The following is an 18,242-nucleotide window of genomic DNA, read 5'->3' on the forward strand; positions in this document are numbered from 1 at the left end:
AACATTTCAAAGTCTCTGCTCAAGGTACAAAAAGGTGGACTGTTCACATGTGTATGTCTGGGAATATGCAAATTTCTTTTGTACTCACCTCAGCTCATTAGGAGTTGTCGGGGCTGCTGGGGAAGGGGAACAGGAAATGTGAATCAGGCTTTTAGTTAAGTGGCACTGTAGGCCTTTTGTCCCCTAGCCATTTTACGCTTTCAACACGCTCTACACATAGCCATGCACCGTATGTGCCTTTTTCACACGTACTTTCATTAAACCTGAATATAGAAGGATATATCTGTCTAGGCTGGAGACACGTGAAACAAGTCTGACGTGCCCCTTCAAGTCTACCTGAGAGGAAGCGGACTCAGGATTGGCGACCTCTCAGGGCACCTCCAACGGGCACAAATAACGGGCAAGCCCTATGAAAAGCACAGCATGAGTCTTGGTCCCACCTTTAAAAAGGAGGGTGACCTCTGGGATCTGGCAGCAGGATCTTTGGGAGATAAGAAAATATACTGCCTGCGATCGTGTAGTTTCAAGTCAGTCAAGAAAAGCAATCTCATGCACTGCACAAGCTCTTTCCCATGAGGCACCTCTCCTGCACTCTGTTTATGCAAATGAGCAAGCAGAGAGCTCAGTAATAAAACACCAAACTCGTGTCCCCCAAAAAAGCAGCAGACAATTGCTGGATATTCCCCAACTTCTAATGCTTTTCTTTTAAACAAATGATAAACAGCCTCACCTGTGGCAAGGCTTAAAAAAATTGAATAAACTCTTAAATGTTCCTCTCCACGGAAATCTTTAGTAAAAGGCGAAAGATATTTTCGTTTTGAAGAGAAACCAGAGTAAGTGACAATATAGCTCTCTAGGGTAAGTGGCGCCACATCAAAGACCCTGTCATTGCGAGGGTGAGGACCTGAAAGGTATTTTCAGGCTCTAAGAAAGAGGGCGAGAACCAGGCCGGTGGGCAAAACAGGCCAACATTTCAAAGTCTCTGCTCAAGGTACAAAAAGGTGGACTGTTCACATGTGTATGTCTGGGAATATGCAAATTTCTTTTGTACTCACCTCAGCTCATTAGGAGTTGTCGGGGCTGCTGGGGAAGGGGAACAGGAAATGTGAATCAGGCTTTTAGTTAAGTGGCACTGTAGGCCTTTTGTCCCCTAGCCATTTTACGCTTTCAACACGCTCTACACATAGCCATGCACCGTATGTGCCTTTTTCACACGTACTTTCATTAAACCTGAATATAGAAGGATATATCTGTCTAGGCTGGAGACACGTGAAACAAGTCTGACGTGCCCCTTCAAGTTTACCTGAGAGGAAGCTGACTCAGGATTGGCGACCTCTCAGGGCACCTCTAACGGGCACAAATAACGGGCAAGCCCTATGAAAAGCACAGCATGAGTCTTGGTCCCACCTTTAAAAAGGAGGTTGACCTCTGGGATCTGGCAGCAGGATCTTTGGGAGATAAGAAAATATACTGCCTGCGATCGTGAAGTTTCAAGTCAGTCAAGAAAAGCAATCTCATGCACTGCACAAGCTCTTTCCCATGAGGCACCTCTCCTGCACTCTGTTTATGCAAATGAGCAAGCAGAGAGCTCAGGAATAAAACACCAAACTCATGTCCCCCAAAAAAGCAGCAGACAATTGCTGGATATTCCCCAACTTGTAATGCTTTTCTTTTAAACAAATGATAAACAGCCTCACATGTGGCAAGGCTTAAAAAAATTGAATAAACTCTTAAATGTTCCTCTCCACGGAAATCTTTAGTAAAAGGCGAAAGATTTTTTCGTTTTGAAGAGAAACCAGAGTAAGTGACAATATAGCTCTCTAGGGTAAGTGGCGGCACATCAAAGACCCTGTCATTGCGAGGGTGAGGACCTGAAAGGTATTTTCAGGCTCTAAGAAAGAGGGCGAGAACCAGGCCGGTGGGCAAAACAGGCCAACATTTCAAAGTCTCTGCTCAAGGTACAAAAAGGTGGACTGTTCACATGTGTATGTCTGGGAATATGCAAATTTCTTTTGTACTCACCTCAGCTCATTAGGAGTTGTCGGGGCTGCTGGGGAAGGGGAACAGGAAATGTGAATCAGGCTTTTAGTTAAGTGGCACTGTAGGCCTTTTGTCCCCTAGCCATTTTACGCTTTCAACACGCTCTACACATAGCCATGCACCGTATGTGCCTTTTTCACACGTACTTTCATTAAACCTGAATATAGAAGGATATATCTGTCTAGGCTGGAGACACGTGAAACAAGTCTGACGTGCCCCTTCAAGTCTACCTGAGAGGAAGCTGACTCAGGATTGGCGACCTCTCAGGGCACCTCTAACCGGCACAAATAACGGGCAAGCCCTATGAAAAGCACAGCATGAGTCTTGGTCCCACCTTTAAAAAGGAGGGTGACCTCTGGGATCTGGCAGCAGGATCTTTGGGAGATAAGAAAATATACTGCCTGCGATCGTGTAGTTTCAAGTCAGTCAAGAAAAGCAATCTCATGCACTGCACAAGCTCTTTCCCATGAGGCACCTCTCCTGCACTCTGTTTATGCAAATGAGCAAGCAGAGAGCTCAGGAATAAAACACCAAACTCATGTCCCCCAAAAAAGCAGCAGACAATTGCTGGATATTCCCCAACTTCTAATGCTTTTCTTTTAAACAAATGATAAACAGCCTCACCTGTGGCAAGGCTTAAAAAAATTGAATAAACTCTTAAATGTTCCTCTCCACGGAAATCTTTAGTAAAAGGCGAAAGATTTTTTCGTTTTGAAGAGAAACCAGAGTAAGTGACAATATAGCTCTCTAGGGTAAGTGGCGGCACATCAAAGACCCTGTCATTGCGAGGGTGAGGACCTGAAAGGTATTTTCAGGCTCTAAGAAAGAGGGCGAGAACCAGGCCGGTGGGCAAAACAGGCCAACATTTCAAAGTCTCTGCTCAAGGTACAAAAAGGTGGACTGTTCACATGTGTATGTGTGGGAATATGCAAATTTCTTTTGTACTCACCTCAGCTCATTAGGAGTTGTCGGGGCTGCTGGGGAAGGGGAACAGGAAATGTGAATCAGGCTTTTAGTTAAGTGGCACTGTAGGCCTTTTGTCCCCTAGCCATTTTACGCTTTCAACACCATCCCTCCAATCGATATGCTCAGAGCCACCACTGTGCTCTACACATAGCCATGCACCGTATGTGCCTTTTTCACACGTACTTTCATTAAACCTGAATATAGAAGGATATATCTGTCTAGGCTGGAGACACGTGAAACAAGTCTGACGTGCCCCTTCAAGTCTACCTGAGAGGAAGCTGACTCAGGATTGGCGACCTCTCAGGGCACCTCTAACGGGCACAAATAACGGGCAAGCCCTATGAAAAGCACAGCATGAGTCTTGGTCCCACCTTTAAAAAGGAGGGTGACCTCTGGGATCTGGCAGCAGGATCTTTGGGAGATAAGAAAATATACTGCCTGCGATCGTGAAGTTTCAAGTCAGTCAAGAAAAGCAATCTCATGCACTGCACAAGCTCTTTCCCATGAGGCACCTCTCCTGCACTCTGTTTATGCAAATGAGCAAGCAGAGAGCTCAGGAATAAAACACCAAACTCATGTCCCCCAAAAAAAGCAGCAGACAATTGCTGGATATTCCCCAACTTGTAATGCTTTTCTTTTAAACAAATGATAAACAGCCTCACCTGTGGCAAGGCTTAAAAAAATTGAATAAACTCTTAAATGTTCCTCTCCACGGAAATCTTTAGTAAAAGGCGAAAGATTTTTTCGTTTTGAAGAGAAACCAGAATAAGTGACAATATAGCTCTCTAGGGTAAGTGGCGGCACATCAAAGACCCTGTCATTGCGAGGGTGAGGACCTGAAAGGTATTTTCAGGCTCTAAGAAAGAGGGCGAGAACCAGGCCGGTGGGCAAAACAGGCCAACATTTCAAAGTCTCTGCTCAAGGTACAAAAAGGTGGACTGTTCACATGTGTATGTCTGGGAATATGCAAATTTCTTTTGTACTCACCTCAGCTCATTAGGAGTTGTCGGGGCTGCTGGGGAAGGGGAACAGGAAATGTGAATCAGGCTTTTAGTTAAGTGGCACTGTAGGCCTTTTGTCCCCTAGCCATTTTACGCTTTCAACACGCTCTACACATAGCCATGCACCGTATGTGCCTTTTTCACACGTACTTTCATTAAACCTGAATATAGAAGGATATATCTGTCTAGGCTGGAGACACGTGAAACAAGTCTGACGTGCCCCTTCAAGTCTACCTGAGAGGAAGCGGACTCAGGATTGGCGACCTCTCAGGGCACCTCCAACGGGCACAAATAACGGGCAAGCCCTATGAAAAGCACAGCATGAGTCTTGGTCCCACCTTTAAAAAGGAGGGTGACCTCTGGGATCTGGCAGCAGGATCTTTGGGAGATAAGAAAATATACTGCCTGCGATCGTGTAGTTTCAAGTCAGTCAAGAAAAGCAATCTCATGCACTGCACAAGCTCTTTCCCATGAGGCACCTCTCCTGCACTCTGTTTATGCAAATGAGCAAGCAGAGAGCTCAGGAATAAAACACCAAACTCATGTCCCCCAAAAAAGCAGCAGACAATTGCTGGATATTCCCCAACTTCTAATGCTTTTCTTTTAAACAAATGATAAACAGCCTCACCTGTGGCAAGGCTTAAAAAAATTGAATAAACTCTTAAATGTTCCTCTCCACGGAAATCTTTAGTAAAAGGCGAAAGATTTTTTCGTTTTGAAGAGAAACCAGAGTAAGTGACAATATAGCTCTCTAGGGTAAGTGGCGGCACATCAAAGACCCTGTCATTGCGAGGGTGAGGACCTGAAAGGTATTTTCAGGCTCTAAGAAAGAGGGCGAGAACCAGGCCGGTGGGCAAAACAGGCCAACATTTCAAAGTCTCTGCTCAAGGTACAAAAAGGTGGACTGTTCACATGTGTATGTCTGGGAATATGCAAATTTCTTTTGTACTCACCTCAGCTCATTAGGAGTTGTCGGGGCTGCTGGGGAAGGGGAACAGGAAATGTGAATCAGGCTTTTAGTTAAGTGGCACTGTAGGCCTTTTGTCCCCTAGCCATTTTACGCTTTCAACACGCTCTACACATAGCCATGCACCGTATGTGCCTTTTTCACACGTACTTTCATTAAACCTGAATATAGAAGGATATATCTGTCTAGGCTGGAGACACGTGAAACAAGTCTGACGTGCCCCTTCAAGTCTACCTGAGAGGAAGCGGACTCAGGATTGGCGACCTCTCAGGGCACCTCCAACGGGCACAAATAACGGGCAAGCCCTATGAAAAGCACAGCATGAGTCTTGGTCCCACCTTTAAAAAGGAGGGTGACCTCTGGGATCTGGCAGCAGGATCTTTGGGAGATAAGAAAATATACTGCCTGCGATCGTGTAGTTTCAAGTCAGTCAAGAAAAGCAATCTCATGCACTGCACAAGCTCTTTCCCATGAGGCACCTCTCCTGCACTCTGTTTATGCAAATGAGCAAGCAGAGAGCTCAGTAATAAAACACCAAACTCATGTCCCCCAAAAAAGCAGCAGACAATTGCTGGATATTCCCCAACTTCTAATGCTTTTCTTTTAAACAAATGATAAACAGCCTCACCTGTGGCAAGGCTTAAAAAAATTGAATAAACTCTTAAATGTTCCTCTCCACGGAAATCTTTAGTAAAAGGCGAAAGATATTTTCGTTTTGAAGAGAAACCAGAGTAAGTGACAATATAGCTCTCTAGGGTAAGTGGCGCCACATCAAAGACCCAGTCATTGCGAGGGTGAGGACCTGAAAGGTATTTTCAGGCTCTAAGAAAGAGGGCGAGAACCAGGCCGGTGGGCAAAACAGGCCAACATTTCAAAGTCTCTGCTCAAGGTACAAAAAGGTGGACTGTTCACATGTGTATGTCTGGGAATATGCAAATTTCTTTTGTACTCACCTCAGCTCATTAGGAGTTGTCGGGGCTGCTGGGGAAGGGGAACAGGAAATGTGAATCAGGCTTTTAGTTAAGTGGCACTGTAGGCCTTTTGTCCCCTAGCCATTTTACGCTTTCAACACGCTCTACACATAGCCATGCACCGTATGTGCCTTTTTCACACGTACTTTCATTAAACCTGAATATAGAAGGATATATCTGTCTAGGCTGGAGACACGTGAAACAAGTCTGACGTGCCCCTTCAAGTTTACCTGAGAGGAAGCTGACTCAGGATTGGCGACCTCTCAGGGCACCTCTAACGGGCACAAATAACGGGCAAGCCCTATGAAAAGCACAGCATGAGTCTTGGTCCCACCTTTAAAAAGGAGGTTGACCTCTGGGATCTGGCAGCAGGATCTTTGGGAGATAAGAAAATATACTGCCTGCGATCGTGAAGTTTCAAGTCAGTCAAGAAAAGCAATCTCATGCACTGCACAAGCTCTTTCCCATGAGGCACCTCTCCTGCACTCTGTTTATGCAAATGAGCAAGCAGAGAGCTCAGGAATAAAACACCAAACTCATGTCCCCCAAAAAAGCAGCAGACAATTGCTGGATATTCCCCAACTTGTAATGCTTTTCTTTTAAACAAATGATAAACAGCCTCACCTGTGGCAAGGCTTAAAAAAATTGAATAAACTCTTAAATGTTCCTCTCCACGGAAATCTTTAGTAAAAGGCGAAAGATTTTTTCGTTTTGAAGAGAAACCAGAGTAAGTGACAATATAGCTCTCTAGGGTAAGTGGCGGCACATCAAAGACCCTGTCATTGCGAGGGTGAGGACCTGAAAGGTATTTTCAGGCTCTAAGAAAGAGGGCGAGAACCAGGCCGGTGGGCAAAACAGGCCAACATTTCAAAGTCTCTGCTCAAGGTACAAAAAGGTGGACTGTTCACATGTGTATGTCTGGGAATATGCAAATTTCTTTTGTACTCACCTCAGCTCATTAGGAGTTGTCGGGGCTGCTGGGGAAGGGGAACAGGAAATGTGAATCAGGCTTTTAGTTAAGTGGCACTGTAGGCCTTTTGTCCCCTAGCCATTTTACGCTTTCAACACGCTCTACACATAGCCATGCACCGTATGTGCCTTTTTCACACGTACTTTCATTAAACCTGAATATAGAAGGATATATCTGTCTAGGCTGGAGACACGTGAAACAAGTCTGACGTGCCCCTTCAAGTCTACCTGAGAGGAAGCTGACTCAGGATTGGCGACCTCTCAGGGCACCTCTAACCGGCACAAATAACGGGCAAGCCCTATGAAAAGCACAGCATGAGTCTTGGTCCCACCTTTAAAAAGGAGGGTGACCTCTGGGATCTGGCAGCAGGATCTTTGGGAGATAAGAAAATATACTGCCTGCGATCGTGTAGTTTCAAGTCAGTCAAGAAAAGCAATCTCATGCACTGCACAAGCTCTTTCCCATGAGGCACCTCTCCTGCACTCTGTTTATGCAAATGAGCAAGCAGAGAGCTCAGGAATAAAACACCAAACTCATGTCCCCCAAAAAAGCAGCAGACAATTGCTGGATATTCCCCAACTTCTAATGCATTTCTTTTAAACAAATGATAAACAGCCTCACCTGTGGCAAGGATTAAAAAAATTGAATAAACTCTTAAATGTTCCTCTCCACGGAAATCTTTAGTAAAAGGCGAAAGATTTTTTCGTTTTGAAGAGAAACCAGAGTAAGTGACAATATAGCTCTCTAGGGTAAGTGGCGGCACATCAAAGACCCTGTCATTGCGAGGGTGAGGACCTGAAAGGTATTTTCAGGCTCTAAGAAAGAGGGCGAGAACCAGGCCGGTCGGCAAAACAGGCCAACATTTCAAAGTCTCTGCTCAAGGTACAAAAAGGTGGACTGTTCACATGTGTATGTCTGGGAATATGCAAATTTCTTTTGTACTCACCTCAGCTCATTAGGAGTTGTCGGGGCTGCTGGGGAAGGGGAACAGGAAATGTGAATCAGGCTTTTAGTTAAGTGGCACTGTAGGCCTTTTGTCCCCTAGCCATTTTACGCTTTCAACACCATCCCTCCAATCGATATGCTCAGAGCCACCACTGTGCTCTACACATAGCCATGCACCGTATGTGCCTTTTTCACACGTACTTTCATTAAACCTGAATATAGAAGGATATATCTGTCTAGGCTGGAGACACGTGAAACAAGTCTGACGTGCCCCTTCAAGTCTACCTGAGAGGAAGCGGACTCAGGATTGGCGACCTCTCAGGGCACCTCCAACGGGCACAAATAACGGGCAAGCCCTATGAAAAGCACAGCATGAGTCTTGGTCCCACCTTTAAAAAGGAGGGTGACCTCTGGGATCTGGCAGCAGGATCTTTGGGAGATAAGAAAATATACTGCCTGCGATCGTGTAGTTTCAAGTCAGTCAAGAAAAGCAATCTCATGCACTGCACAAGCTCTTTCCCATGAGGCACCTCTCCTGCACTCTGTTTATGCAAATGAGCAAGCAGAGAGCTCAGGAATAAAACACCAAACTCATGTCCCCCAAAAAAGCAGCAGACAGTTGCTGGATATTCCCCAACTTCTAATGCTTTTCTTTTAAACAAATGATAAACAGCCTCACCTGTGTCAAGGCTTAAAAAAATTGAATAAACTCTTAAATGTTCCTCTCCACGGAAATCTTTAGTAAAAGGCGAAAGATATTTTCGTTTTGAAGAGAAACCAGAGTAAGTGACAATATAGCTCTCTAGGGTAAGTGGCGCCACATCAAAGACCCTGTCATTGCGAGGGTGAGGGCCTGAAAGGTATTTTCAGGCTCTAAGAAAGAGGGCGAGAACCAGGCCGGTGGGCAAAACAGGCCAACATTTCAAAGTCTCTGCTCAAGGTACAAAAAGGTGGACTGTTCACATGTGTATGTCTGGGAATATGCAAATTTCTTTTGTACTCACCTCAGCTCATTAGGAGTTGTCGGGGCTGCTGGGGAAGGGGAACAGGAAATGTGAATCAGGCTTTTAGTTAAGTGGCACTGTAGGCCTTTTGTCCCCTAGCCATTTTACGCTTTCAACACGCTCTACACATAGCCATGCACCGTATGTGCCTTTTTCACACGTACTTTCATTAAACCTGAATATAGAAGGATATATCTGTCTAGGCTGGAGACACGTGAAACAAGTCTGACGTGCCCCTTCAAGTCTACCTGAGAGGAAGCGGACTCAGGATTGGCGACCTCTCAGGGCACCTCCAACGGGCACAAATAACGGGCAAGCCCTATGAAAAGCACAGCATGAGTCTTGGTCCCACCTTTAAAAAGGAGGGTGACCTCTGGGATCTGGCAGCAGGATCTTTGGGAGATAAGAAAATATACTGCCTGCGATCGTGTAGTTTCAAGTCAGTCAAGAAAAGCAATCTCATGCACTGCACAAGCTCTTTCCCATGAGGCACCTCTCCTGCACTCTGTTTATGCAAATGAGCAAGCAGAGAGCTCAGGAATAAAACACCAAACTCATGTCCCCCAAAAAAGCAGCAGACAATTGCTGGATATTCCCCAACTTCTAATGCTTTTCTTTTAAACAAATGATAAACAGCCTCACCTGTGGCAAGGCTTAAAAAAATTGAATAAACTCTTAAATGTTCCTCTCCACGGAAATCTTTAGTAAAAGGCGAAAGATTTTTTCGTTTTGAAGAGAAACCAGAGTAAGTGACAATATAGCTCTCTAGGGTAAGTGGCGGCACATCAAAGACCCTGTCATTGCGAGGGTGAGGACCTGAAAGGTATTTTCAGGCTCTAAGAAAGAGGGCGAGAACCAGGCCGGTGGGCAAAACAGGCCAACATTTCAAAGTCTCTGCTCAAGGTACAAAAAGGTGGACTGTTCACATGTGTATGTCTGGGAATATGCAAATTTCTTTTGTACTCACCTCAGCTCATTAGGAGTTGTCGGGGCTGCTGGGGAAGGGGAACAGGAAATGTGAATCAGGCTTTTAGTTAAGTGGCACTGTAGGCCTTTTGTCCCCTAGCCATTTTACGCTTTCAACACGCTCTACACATAGCCATGCACCGTATGTGCCTTTTTCACACGTACTTTCATTAAACCTGAATATAGAAGGATATATCTGTCTAGGCTGGAGACACGTGAAACAAGTCTGACGTGCCCCTTCAAGTCTACCTGAGAGGAAGCGGACTCAGGATTGGCGACCTCTCAGGGCACCTCCAACGGGCACAAATAACGGGCAAGCCCTATGAAAAGCACAGCATGAGTCTTGGTCCCACCTTTAAAAAGGAGGGTGACCTCTGGGATCTGGCAGCAGGATCTTTGGGAGATAAGAAAATATACTGCCTGCGATCGTGTAGTTTCAAGTCAGTCAAGAAAAGCAATCTCATGCACTGCACAAGCTCTTTCCCATGAGGCACCTCTCCTGCACTCTGTTTATGCAAATGAGCAAGCAGAGAGCTCAGTAATAAAACACCAAACTCGTGTCCCCCAAAAAAGCAGCAGACAATTGCTGGATATTCCCCAACTTCTAATGCTTTTCTTTTAAACAAATGATAAACAGCCTCACCTGTGGCAAGGCTTAAAAAAATTGAATAAACTCTTAAATGTTCCTCTCCACGGAAATCTTTAGTAAAAGGCGAAAGATATTTTCGTTTTGAAGAGAAACCAGAGTAAGTGACAATATAGCTCTCTAGGGTAAGTGGCGGCACATCAAAGACCCTGTCATTGCGAGGGTGAGGACCTGAAAGGTATTTTCAGGCTCTAAGAAAGAGGGCGAGAACCAGGCCGGTGGGCAAAACAGGCCAACATTTCAAAGTCTCTGCTCAAGGTACAAAAAGGTGGACTGTTCACATGTGTATGTCTGGGAATATGCAAATTTCTTTTGTACTCACCTCAGCTCATTAGGAGTTGTCGGGGCTGCTGGGGAAGGGGAACAGGAAATGTGAATCAGGCTTTTAGTTAAGTGGCACTGTAGGCCTTTTGTCCCCTAGCCATTTTACGCTTTCAACACGCTCTACACATAGCCATGCACCGTATGTGCCTTTTTCACACGTACTTTCATTAAACCTGAATATAGAAGGATATATCTGTCTAGGCTGGAGACACGTGAAACAAGTCTGACGTGCCCCTTCAAGTCTACCTGAGAGGAAGCTGACTCAGGATTGGCGACCTCTCAGGGCACCTCTAACCGGCACAAATAACGGGCAAGCCCTATGAAAAGCACAGCATGAGTCTTGGTCCCACCTTTAAAAAGGAGGGTGACCTCTGGGATCTGGCAGCAGGATCTTTGGGAGATAAGAAAATATACTGCCTGCGATCGTGTAGTTTCAAGTCAGTCAAGAAAAGCAATCTCATGCACTGCACAAGCTCTTTCCCATGAGGCACCTCTCCTGCACTCTGTTTATGCAAATGAGCAAGCAGAGAGCTCAGGAATAAAACACCAAACTCATGTCCCCCAAAAAAGCAGCAGACAATTGCTGGATATTCCCCAACTTCTAATGCTTTTCTTTTAAACAAATGATAAACAGCCTCACCTGTGGCAAGGCTTAAAAAAATTGAATAAACTCTTAAATGTTCCTCTCCACGGAAATCTTTAGTAAAAGGCGAAAGATTTTTTCGTTTTGAAGAGAAACCAGAGTAAGTGACAATATAGCTCTCTAGGGTAAGTGGCGGCACATCAAAGACCCTGTCATTGCGAGGGTGAGGACCTGAAAGGTATTTTCAGGCTCTAAGAAAGAGGGCGAGAACCAGGCCGGTGGGCAAAACAGGCCAACATTTCAAAGTCTCTGCTCAAGGTACAAAAAGGTGGACTGTTCACATGTGTATGTGTGGGAATATGCAAATTTCTTTTGTACTCACCTCAGCTCATTAGGAGTTGTCGGGGCTGCTGGGGAAGGGGAACAGGAAATGTGAATCAGGCTTTTAGTTAAGTGGCACTGTAGGCCTTTTGTCCCCTAGCCATTTTACGCTTTCAACACCATCCCTCCAATCGATATGCTCAGAGCCACCACTGTGCTCTACACATAGCCATGCACCGTATGTGCCTTTTTCACACGTACTTTCATTAAACCTGAATATAGAAGGATATATCTGTCTAGGCTGGAGACACGTGAAACAAGTCTGACGTGCCCCTTCAAGTCTACCTGAGAGGAAGCTGACTCAGGATTGGCGACCTCTCAGGGCACCTCTAACCGGCACAAATAACGGGCAAGCCCTATGAAAAGCACAGCATGAGTCTTGGTCCCACCTTTAAAAAGGAGGGTGACCTCTGGGATCTGGCAGCAGGATCTTTGGGAGATAAGAAAATATACTGCCTGCGATCGTGAAGTTTCAAGTCAGTCAAGAAAAGCAATCTCATGCACTGCACAAGCTCTTTCCCATGAGGCACCTCTCCTGCACTCTGTTTATGCAAATGAGCAAGCAGAGAGCTCAGGAATAAAACACCAAACTCATGTCCCCCAAAAAAAGCAGCAGACAATTGCTGGATATTCCCCAACTTGTAATGCTTTTCTTTTAAACAAATGATAAACAGCCTCACCTGTGGCAAGGCTTAAAAAAATTGAATAAACTCTTAAATGTTCCTCTCCACGGAAATCTTTAGTAAAAGGCGAAAGATTTTTTCGTTTTGAAGAGAAACCAGAATAAGTGACAATATAGCTCTCTAGGGTAAGTGGCGGCACATCAAAGACCCTGTCATTGCGAGGGTGAGGACCTGAAAGGTATTTTCAGGCTCTAAGAAAGAGGGCGAGAACCAGGCCGGTGGGCAAAACAGGCCAACATTTCAAAGTCTCTGCTCAAGGTACAAAAAGGTGGACTGTTCACATGTGTATGTCTGGGAATATGCAAATTTCTTTTGTACTCACCTCAGCTCATTAGGAGTTGTCGGGGCTGCTGGGGAAGGGGAACAGGAAATGTGAATCAGGCTTTTAGTTAAGTGGCACTGTAGGCCTTTTGTCCCCTAGCCATTTTACGCTTTCAACACGCTCTACACATAGCCATGCACCGTATGTGCCTTTTTCACACGTACTTTCATTAAACCTGAATATAGAAGGATATATCTGTCTAGGCTGGAGACACGTGAAACAAGTCTGACGTGCCCCTTCAAGTCTACCTGAGAGGAAGCGGACTCAGGATTGGCGACCTCTCAGGGCACCTCCAACGGGCACAAATAACGGGCAAGCCCTATGAAAAGCACAGCATGAGTCTTGGTCCCACCTTTAAAAAGGAGGGTGACCTCTGGGATCTGGCAGCAGGATCTTTGGGAGATAAGAAAATATACTGCCTGCGATCGTGTAGTTTCAAGTCAGTCAAGAAAAGCAATCTCATGCACTGCACAAGCTCTTTCCCATGAGGCACCTCTCCTGCACTCTGTTTATGCAAATGAGCAAGCAGAGAGCTCAGGAATAAAACACCAAACTCATGTCCCCCAAAAAAGCAGCAGACAATTGCTGGATATTCCCCAACTTCTAATGCTTTTCTTTTAAACAAATGATAAACAGCCTCACCTGTGGCAAGGCTTAAAAAAATTGAATAAACTCTTAAATGTTCCTCTCCACGGAAATCTTTAGTAAAAGGCGAAAGATTTTTTCGTTTTGAAGAGAAACCAGAGTAAGTGACAATATAGCTCTCTAGGGTAAGTGGCGGCACATCAAAGACCCTGTCATTGCGAGGGTGAGGACCTGAAAGGTATTTTCAGGCTCTAAGAAAGAGGGCGAGAACCAGGCCGGTGGGCAAAACAGGCCAACATTTCAAAGTCTCTGCTCAAGGTACAAAAAGGTGGACTGTTCACATGTGTATGTCTGGGAATATGCAAATTTCTTTTGTACTCACCTCAGCTCATTAGGAGTTGTCGGGGCTGCTGGGGAAGGGGAACAGGAAATGTGAATCAGGCTTTTAGTTAAGTGGCACTGTAGGCCTTTTGTCCCCTAGCCATTTTACGCTTTCAACACGCTCTACACATAGCCATGCACCGTATGTGCCTTTTTCACACGTACTTTCATTAAACCTGAATATAGAAGGATATATCTGTCTAGGCTGGAGACACGTGAAACAAGTCTGACGTGCCCCTTCAAGTCTACCTGAGAGGAAGCGGACTCAGGATTGGCGACCTCTCAGGGCACCTCCAACGGGCACAAATAACGGGCAAGCCCTATGAAAAGCACAGCATGAGTCTTGGTCCCACCTTTAAAAAGGAGGGTGACCTCTGGGATCTGGCAGCAGGATCTTTGGGAGATAAGAAAATATACTGCCTGCGATCGTGTAGTTTCAAGTCAGTCAAGAAAAGCAATCTCATGCACTGCACAAGCTCTTTCCCATGAGGCACCTCTCCTGCACTCTGTTTATGCAAATGAGCAAGCAGAGAGCTCAGTAATAAAACACCAAACTCATGTCCCCCAAAAAAGCAGCAGACAATTGCTGGATATTCCCCAACTTCTAATGCTTTTCTTTTAAACAAATGATAAACAGCCTCACCTGTGGCAAGGCTTAAAAAAATTGAATAAACTCTTAAATGTTCCTCTCCACGGAAATCTTTAGTAAAAGGCGAAAGATATTTTCGTTTTGAAGAGAAACCAGAGTAAGTGACAATATAGCTCTCTAGGGTAAGTGGCGCCACATCAAAGACCCAGTCATTGCGAGGGTGAGGACCTGAAAGGTATTTTCAGGCTCTAAGAAAGAGGGCGAGAACCAGGCCGGTGGGCAAAACAGGCCAACATTTCAAAGTCTCTGCTCAAGGTACAAAAAGGTGGACTGTTCACATGTGTATGTCTGGGAATATGCAAATTTCTTTTGTACTCACCTCAGCTCATTAGGAGTTGTCGGGGCTGCTGGGGAAGGGGAACAGGAAATGTGAATCAGGCTTTTAGTTAAGTGGCACTGTAGGCCTTTTGTCCCCTAGCCATTTTACGCTTTCAACACGCTCTACACATAGCCATGCACCGTATGTGCCTTTTTCACACGTACTTTCATTAAACCTGAATATAGAAGGATATATCTGTCTAGGCTGGAGACACGTGAAACAAGTCTGACGTGCCCCTTCAAGTTTACCTGAGAGGAAGCTGACTCAGGATTGGCGACCTCTCAGGGCACCTCTAACGGGCACAAATAACGGGCAAGCCCTATGAAAAGCACAGCATGAGTCTTGGTCCCACCTTTAAAAAGGAGGTTGACCTCTGGGATCTGGCAGCAGGATCTTTGGGAGATAAGAAAATATACTGCCTGCGATCGTGAAGTTTCAAGTCAGTCAAGAAAAGCAATCTCATGCACTGCACAAGCTCTTTCCCATGAGGCACCTCTCCTGCACTCTGTTTATGCAAATGAGCAAGCAGAGAGCTCAGGAATAAAACACCAAACTCATGTCCCCCAAAAAAGCAGCAGACAATTGCTGGATATTCCCCAACTTGTAATGCTTTTCTTTTAAACAAATGATAAACAGCCTCACCTGTGGCAAGGCTTAAAAAAATTGAATAAACTCTTAAATGTTCCTCTCCACGGAAATCTTTAGTAAAAGGCGAAAGATTTTTTCGTTTTGAAGAGAAACCAGAGTAAGTGACAATATAGCTCTCTAGGGTAAGTGGCGGCACATCAAAGACCCTGTCATTGCGAGGGTGAGGACCTGAAAGGTATTTTCAGGCTCTAAGAAAGAGGGCGAGAACCAGGCCGGTGGGCAAAACAGGCCAACATTTCAAAGTCTCTGCTCAAGGTACAAAAAGGTGGACTGTTCACATGTGTATGTCTGGGAATATGCAAATTTCTTTTGTACTCACCTCAGCTCATTAGGAGTTGTCGGGGCTGCTGGGGAAGGGGAACAGGAAATGTGAATCAGGCTTTTAGTTAAGTGGCACTGTAGGCCTTTTGTCCCCTAGCCATTTTACGCTTTCAACACGCTCTACACATAGCCATGCACCGTATGTGCCTTTTTCACACGTACTTTCATTAAACCTGAATATAGAAGGATATATCTGTCTAGGCTGGAGACACGTGAAACAAGTCTGACGTGCCCCTTCAAGTCTACCTGAGAGGAAGCTGACTCAGGATTGGCGACCTCTCAGGGCACCTCTAACCGGCACAAATAACGGGCAAGCCCTATGAAAAGCACAGCATGAGTCTTGGTCCCACCTTTAAAAAGGAGGGTGACCTCTGGGATCTGGCAGCAGGATCTTTGGGAGATAAGAAAATATACTGCCTGCGATCGTGTAGTTTCAAGTCAGTCAAGAAAAGCAATCTCATGCACTGCACAAGCTCTTTCCCATGAGGCACCTCTCCTGCACTCTGTTTATGCAAATGAGCAAGCAGAGAGCTCAGGAATAAAACACCAAACTCATGTCCCCCAAAAAAGCAGCAGACAATTGCTGGATATTCCCCAACTTCTAATGCATTTCTTTTAAACAAATGATAAACAGCCTCACCTGTGGCAAGGATTAAAAAAATTGAATAAACTCTTAAATGTTCCTCTCCACGGAAATCTTTAGTAAAAGGCGAAAGATTTTTTCGTTTTGAAGAGAAACCAGAGTAAGTGACAATATAGCTCTCTAGGGTAAGTGGCGGCACATCAAAGACCCTGTCATTGCGAGGGTGAGGACCTGAAAGGTATTTTCAGGCTCTAAGAAAGAGGGCGAGAACCAGGCCGGTCGGCAAAACAGGCCAACATTTCAAAGTCTCTGCTCAAGGTACAAAAAGGTGGACTGTTCACATGTGTATGTCTGGGAATATGCAAATTTCTTTTGTACTCACCTCAGCTCATTAGGAGTTGTCGGGGCTGCTGGGGAAGGGGAACAGGAAATGTGAATCAGGCTTTTAGTTAAGTGGCACTGTAGGCCTTTTGTCCCCTAGCCATTTTACGCTTTCAACACCATCCCTCCAATCGATATGCTCAGAGCCACCACTGTGCTCTACACATAGCCATGCACCGTATGTGCCTTTTTCACACGTACTTTCATTAAACCTGAATATAGAAGGATATATCTGTCTAGGCTGGAGACACGTGAAACAAGTCTGACGTGCCCCTTCAAGTCTACCTGAGAGGAAGCGGACTCAGGATTGGCGACCTCTCAGGGCACCTCCAACGGGCACAAATAACGGGCAAGCCCTATGAAAAGCACAGCATGAGTCTTGGTCCCACCTTTAAAAAGGAGGGTGACCTCTGGGATCTGGCAGCAGGATCTTTGGGAGATAAGAAAATATACTGCCTGCGATCGTGTAGTTTCAAGTCAGTCAAGAAAAGCAATCTCATGCACTGCACAAGCTCTTTCCCATGAGGCACCTCTCCTGCACTCTGTTTATGCAAATGAGCAAGCAGAGAGCTCAGGAATAAAACACCAAACTCATGTCCCCCAAAAAAGCAGCAGACAGTTGCTGGATATTCCCCAACTTCTAATGCTTTTCTTTTAAACAAATGATAAACAGCCTCACCTGTGTCAAGGCTTAAAAAAATTGAATAAACTCTTAAATGTTCCTCTCCACGGAAATCTTTAGTAAAAGGCGAAAGATATTTTCGTTTTGAAGAGAAACCAGAGTAAGTGACAATATAGCTCTCTAGGGTAAGTGGCGCCACATCAAAGACCCTGTCATTGCGAGGGTGAGGGCCTGAAAGGTATTTTCAGGCTCTAAGAAAGAGGGCGAGAACCAGGCCGGTGGGCAAAACAGGCCAACATTTCAAAGTCTCTGCTCAAGGTACAAAAAGGTGGACTGTTCACATGTGTATGTCTGGGAATATGCAAATTTCTTTTGTACTCACCTCAGCTCATTAGGAGTTGTCGGGGCTGCTGGGGAAGGGGAACAGGAAATGTGAATCAGGCTTTTAGTTAAGTGGCACTGTAGGCCTTTTGTCCCCTAGCCATTTTACGCTTTCAACACGCTCTACACATAGCCATGCACCGTATGTGCCTTTTTCACACGTACTTTCATTAAACCTGAATATAGAAGGATATATCTGTCTAGGCTGGAGACACGTGAAACAAGTCTGACGTGCCCCTTCAAGTCTACCTGAGAGGAAGCTGACTCAGGATTGGCGACCTCTCAGGGCACCTCTAACGGGCACAAATAACGGGCAAGCCCTATGAAAAGCACAGCATGAGTCTTGGTCCCACCTTTAAAAAGGAGGGTGACCTCTGGGATCTGGCAGCAGGATCTTTGGGAGATAAGAAAATATACTGCCTGCGATCGTGTAGTTTCAAGTCAGTCAAGAAAAGCAATCTCATGCACTGCACAAGCTCTTTCCCATGAGGCACCTCTCCTGCACTCTGTTTATGCAAATGAGCAAGCAGAGAGCTCAGGAATAAAACACCAAACTCATGTCCCCCAAAAAAGCAGCAGACAATTGCTGGATATTCCCCAACT

At 45.3% G+C, this 18,242-nt stretch overlaps 18 non-coding genes across 18 annotated transcripts; all 18 read right to left on the reverse strand.

The window, feature by feature from the left end:
- Positions 1 to 722: 722 nt before the first annotated feature.
- LOC146774505 (U5 spliceosomal RNA) lies at positions 723 to 837 on the reverse strand. The gene has a single exon (XR_014974196.1). It is a non-coding gene; the product is annotated as a U5 spliceosomal RNA (small nuclear RNA).
- Positions 838 to 1,689: 852 nt separating this feature from the next.
- On the reverse strand, positions 1,690 to 1,804 carry LOC146774506 (U5 spliceosomal RNA). Its single transcript, XR_014972726.1, has one exon. It is a non-coding gene; the product is annotated as a U5 spliceosomal RNA (small nuclear RNA).
- An 852-nt stretch (positions 1,805 to 2,656) lies between these two features.
- On the reverse strand, positions 2,657 to 2,771 carry LOC146774507 (U5 spliceosomal RNA). Its single transcript, XR_014972763.1, has one exon. It is a non-coding gene; the product is annotated as a U5 spliceosomal RNA (small nuclear RNA).
- An 889-nt stretch (positions 2,772 to 3,660) lies between these two features.
- LOC146774508 (U5 spliceosomal RNA) lies at positions 3,661 to 3,775 on the reverse strand. Its single transcript, XR_014973898.1, has one exon. It is a non-coding gene; the product is annotated as a U5 spliceosomal RNA (small nuclear RNA).
- Positions 3,776 to 4,627: 852 nt separating this feature from the next.
- LOC146774509 (U5 spliceosomal RNA) lies at positions 4,628 to 4,742 on the reverse strand. Its single transcript, XR_014972764.1, has one exon. It is a non-coding gene; the product is annotated as a U5 spliceosomal RNA (small nuclear RNA).
- An 852-nt stretch (positions 4,743 to 5,594) lies between these two features.
- On the reverse strand, positions 5,595 to 5,709 carry LOC146774510 (U5 spliceosomal RNA). Its single transcript, XR_014974197.1, has one exon. It is a non-coding gene; the product is annotated as a U5 spliceosomal RNA (small nuclear RNA).
- Positions 5,710 to 6,561: 852 nt separating this feature from the next.
- Positions 6,562 to 6,676, reverse strand: LOC146774511 (U5 spliceosomal RNA). Its single transcript, XR_014972765.1, has one exon. It is a non-coding gene; the product is annotated as a U5 spliceosomal RNA (small nuclear RNA).
- An 852-nt stretch (positions 6,677 to 7,528) lies between these two features.
- LOC146774512 (U5 spliceosomal RNA) lies at positions 7,529 to 7,643 on the reverse strand. Its single transcript, XR_014974080.1, has one exon. It is a non-coding gene; the product is annotated as a U5 spliceosomal RNA (small nuclear RNA).
- An 888-nt stretch (positions 7,644 to 8,531) lies between these two features.
- Positions 8,532 to 8,646, reverse strand: LOC146774513 (U5 spliceosomal RNA). The gene has a single exon (XR_014974333.1). It is a non-coding gene; the product is annotated as a U5 spliceosomal RNA (small nuclear RNA).
- Positions 8,647 to 9,498: 852 nt separating this feature from the next.
- On the reverse strand, positions 9,499 to 9,613 carry LOC146774514 (U5 spliceosomal RNA). The gene has a single exon (XR_014972766.1). It is a non-coding gene; the product is annotated as a U5 spliceosomal RNA (small nuclear RNA).
- Positions 9,614 to 10,465: 852 nt separating this feature from the next.
- Positions 10,466 to 10,580, reverse strand: LOC146774515 (U5 spliceosomal RNA). The gene has a single exon (XR_014974198.1). It is a non-coding gene; the product is annotated as a U5 spliceosomal RNA (small nuclear RNA).
- Positions 10,581 to 11,432: 852 nt separating this feature from the next.
- On the reverse strand, positions 11,433 to 11,547 carry LOC146774516 (U5 spliceosomal RNA). The gene has a single exon (XR_014972767.1). It is a non-coding gene; the product is annotated as a U5 spliceosomal RNA (small nuclear RNA).
- An 889-nt stretch (positions 11,548 to 12,436) lies between these two features.
- On the reverse strand, positions 12,437 to 12,551 carry LOC146774517 (U5 spliceosomal RNA). Its single transcript, XR_014973899.1, has one exon. It is a non-coding gene; the product is annotated as a U5 spliceosomal RNA (small nuclear RNA).
- An 852-nt stretch (positions 12,552 to 13,403) lies between these two features.
- LOC146774518 (U5 spliceosomal RNA) lies at positions 13,404 to 13,518 on the reverse strand. The gene has a single exon (XR_014972768.1). It is a non-coding gene; the product is annotated as a U5 spliceosomal RNA (small nuclear RNA).
- Positions 13,519 to 14,370: 852 nt separating this feature from the next.
- On the reverse strand, positions 14,371 to 14,485 carry LOC146774519 (U5 spliceosomal RNA). The gene has a single exon (XR_014974199.1). It is a non-coding gene; the product is annotated as a U5 spliceosomal RNA (small nuclear RNA).
- Positions 14,486 to 15,337: 852 nt separating this feature from the next.
- Positions 15,338 to 15,452, reverse strand: LOC146774520 (U5 spliceosomal RNA). Its single transcript, XR_014972769.1, has one exon. It is a non-coding gene; the product is annotated as a U5 spliceosomal RNA (small nuclear RNA).
- Positions 15,453 to 16,304: 852 nt separating this feature from the next.
- On the reverse strand, positions 16,305 to 16,419 carry LOC146774521 (U5 spliceosomal RNA). The gene has a single exon (XR_014974082.1). It is a non-coding gene; the product is annotated as a U5 spliceosomal RNA (small nuclear RNA).
- An 888-nt stretch (positions 16,420 to 17,307) lies between these two features.
- LOC146774522 (U5 spliceosomal RNA) lies at positions 17,308 to 17,422 on the reverse strand. Its single transcript, XR_014974334.1, has one exon. It is a non-coding gene; the product is annotated as a U5 spliceosomal RNA (small nuclear RNA).
- Between the last annotated feature and the right edge of the window lie 820 nt (positions 17,423 to 18,242).

Source organism: Triturus cristatus, chromosome 12 (genome assembly GCF_964204655.1).
Source record: "Triturus cristatus chromosome 12, aTriCri1.1, whole genome shotgun sequence".
Taxonomy (NCBI): Eukaryota; Metazoa; Chordata; class Amphibia; order Caudata; family Salamandridae; genus Triturus; species Triturus cristatus.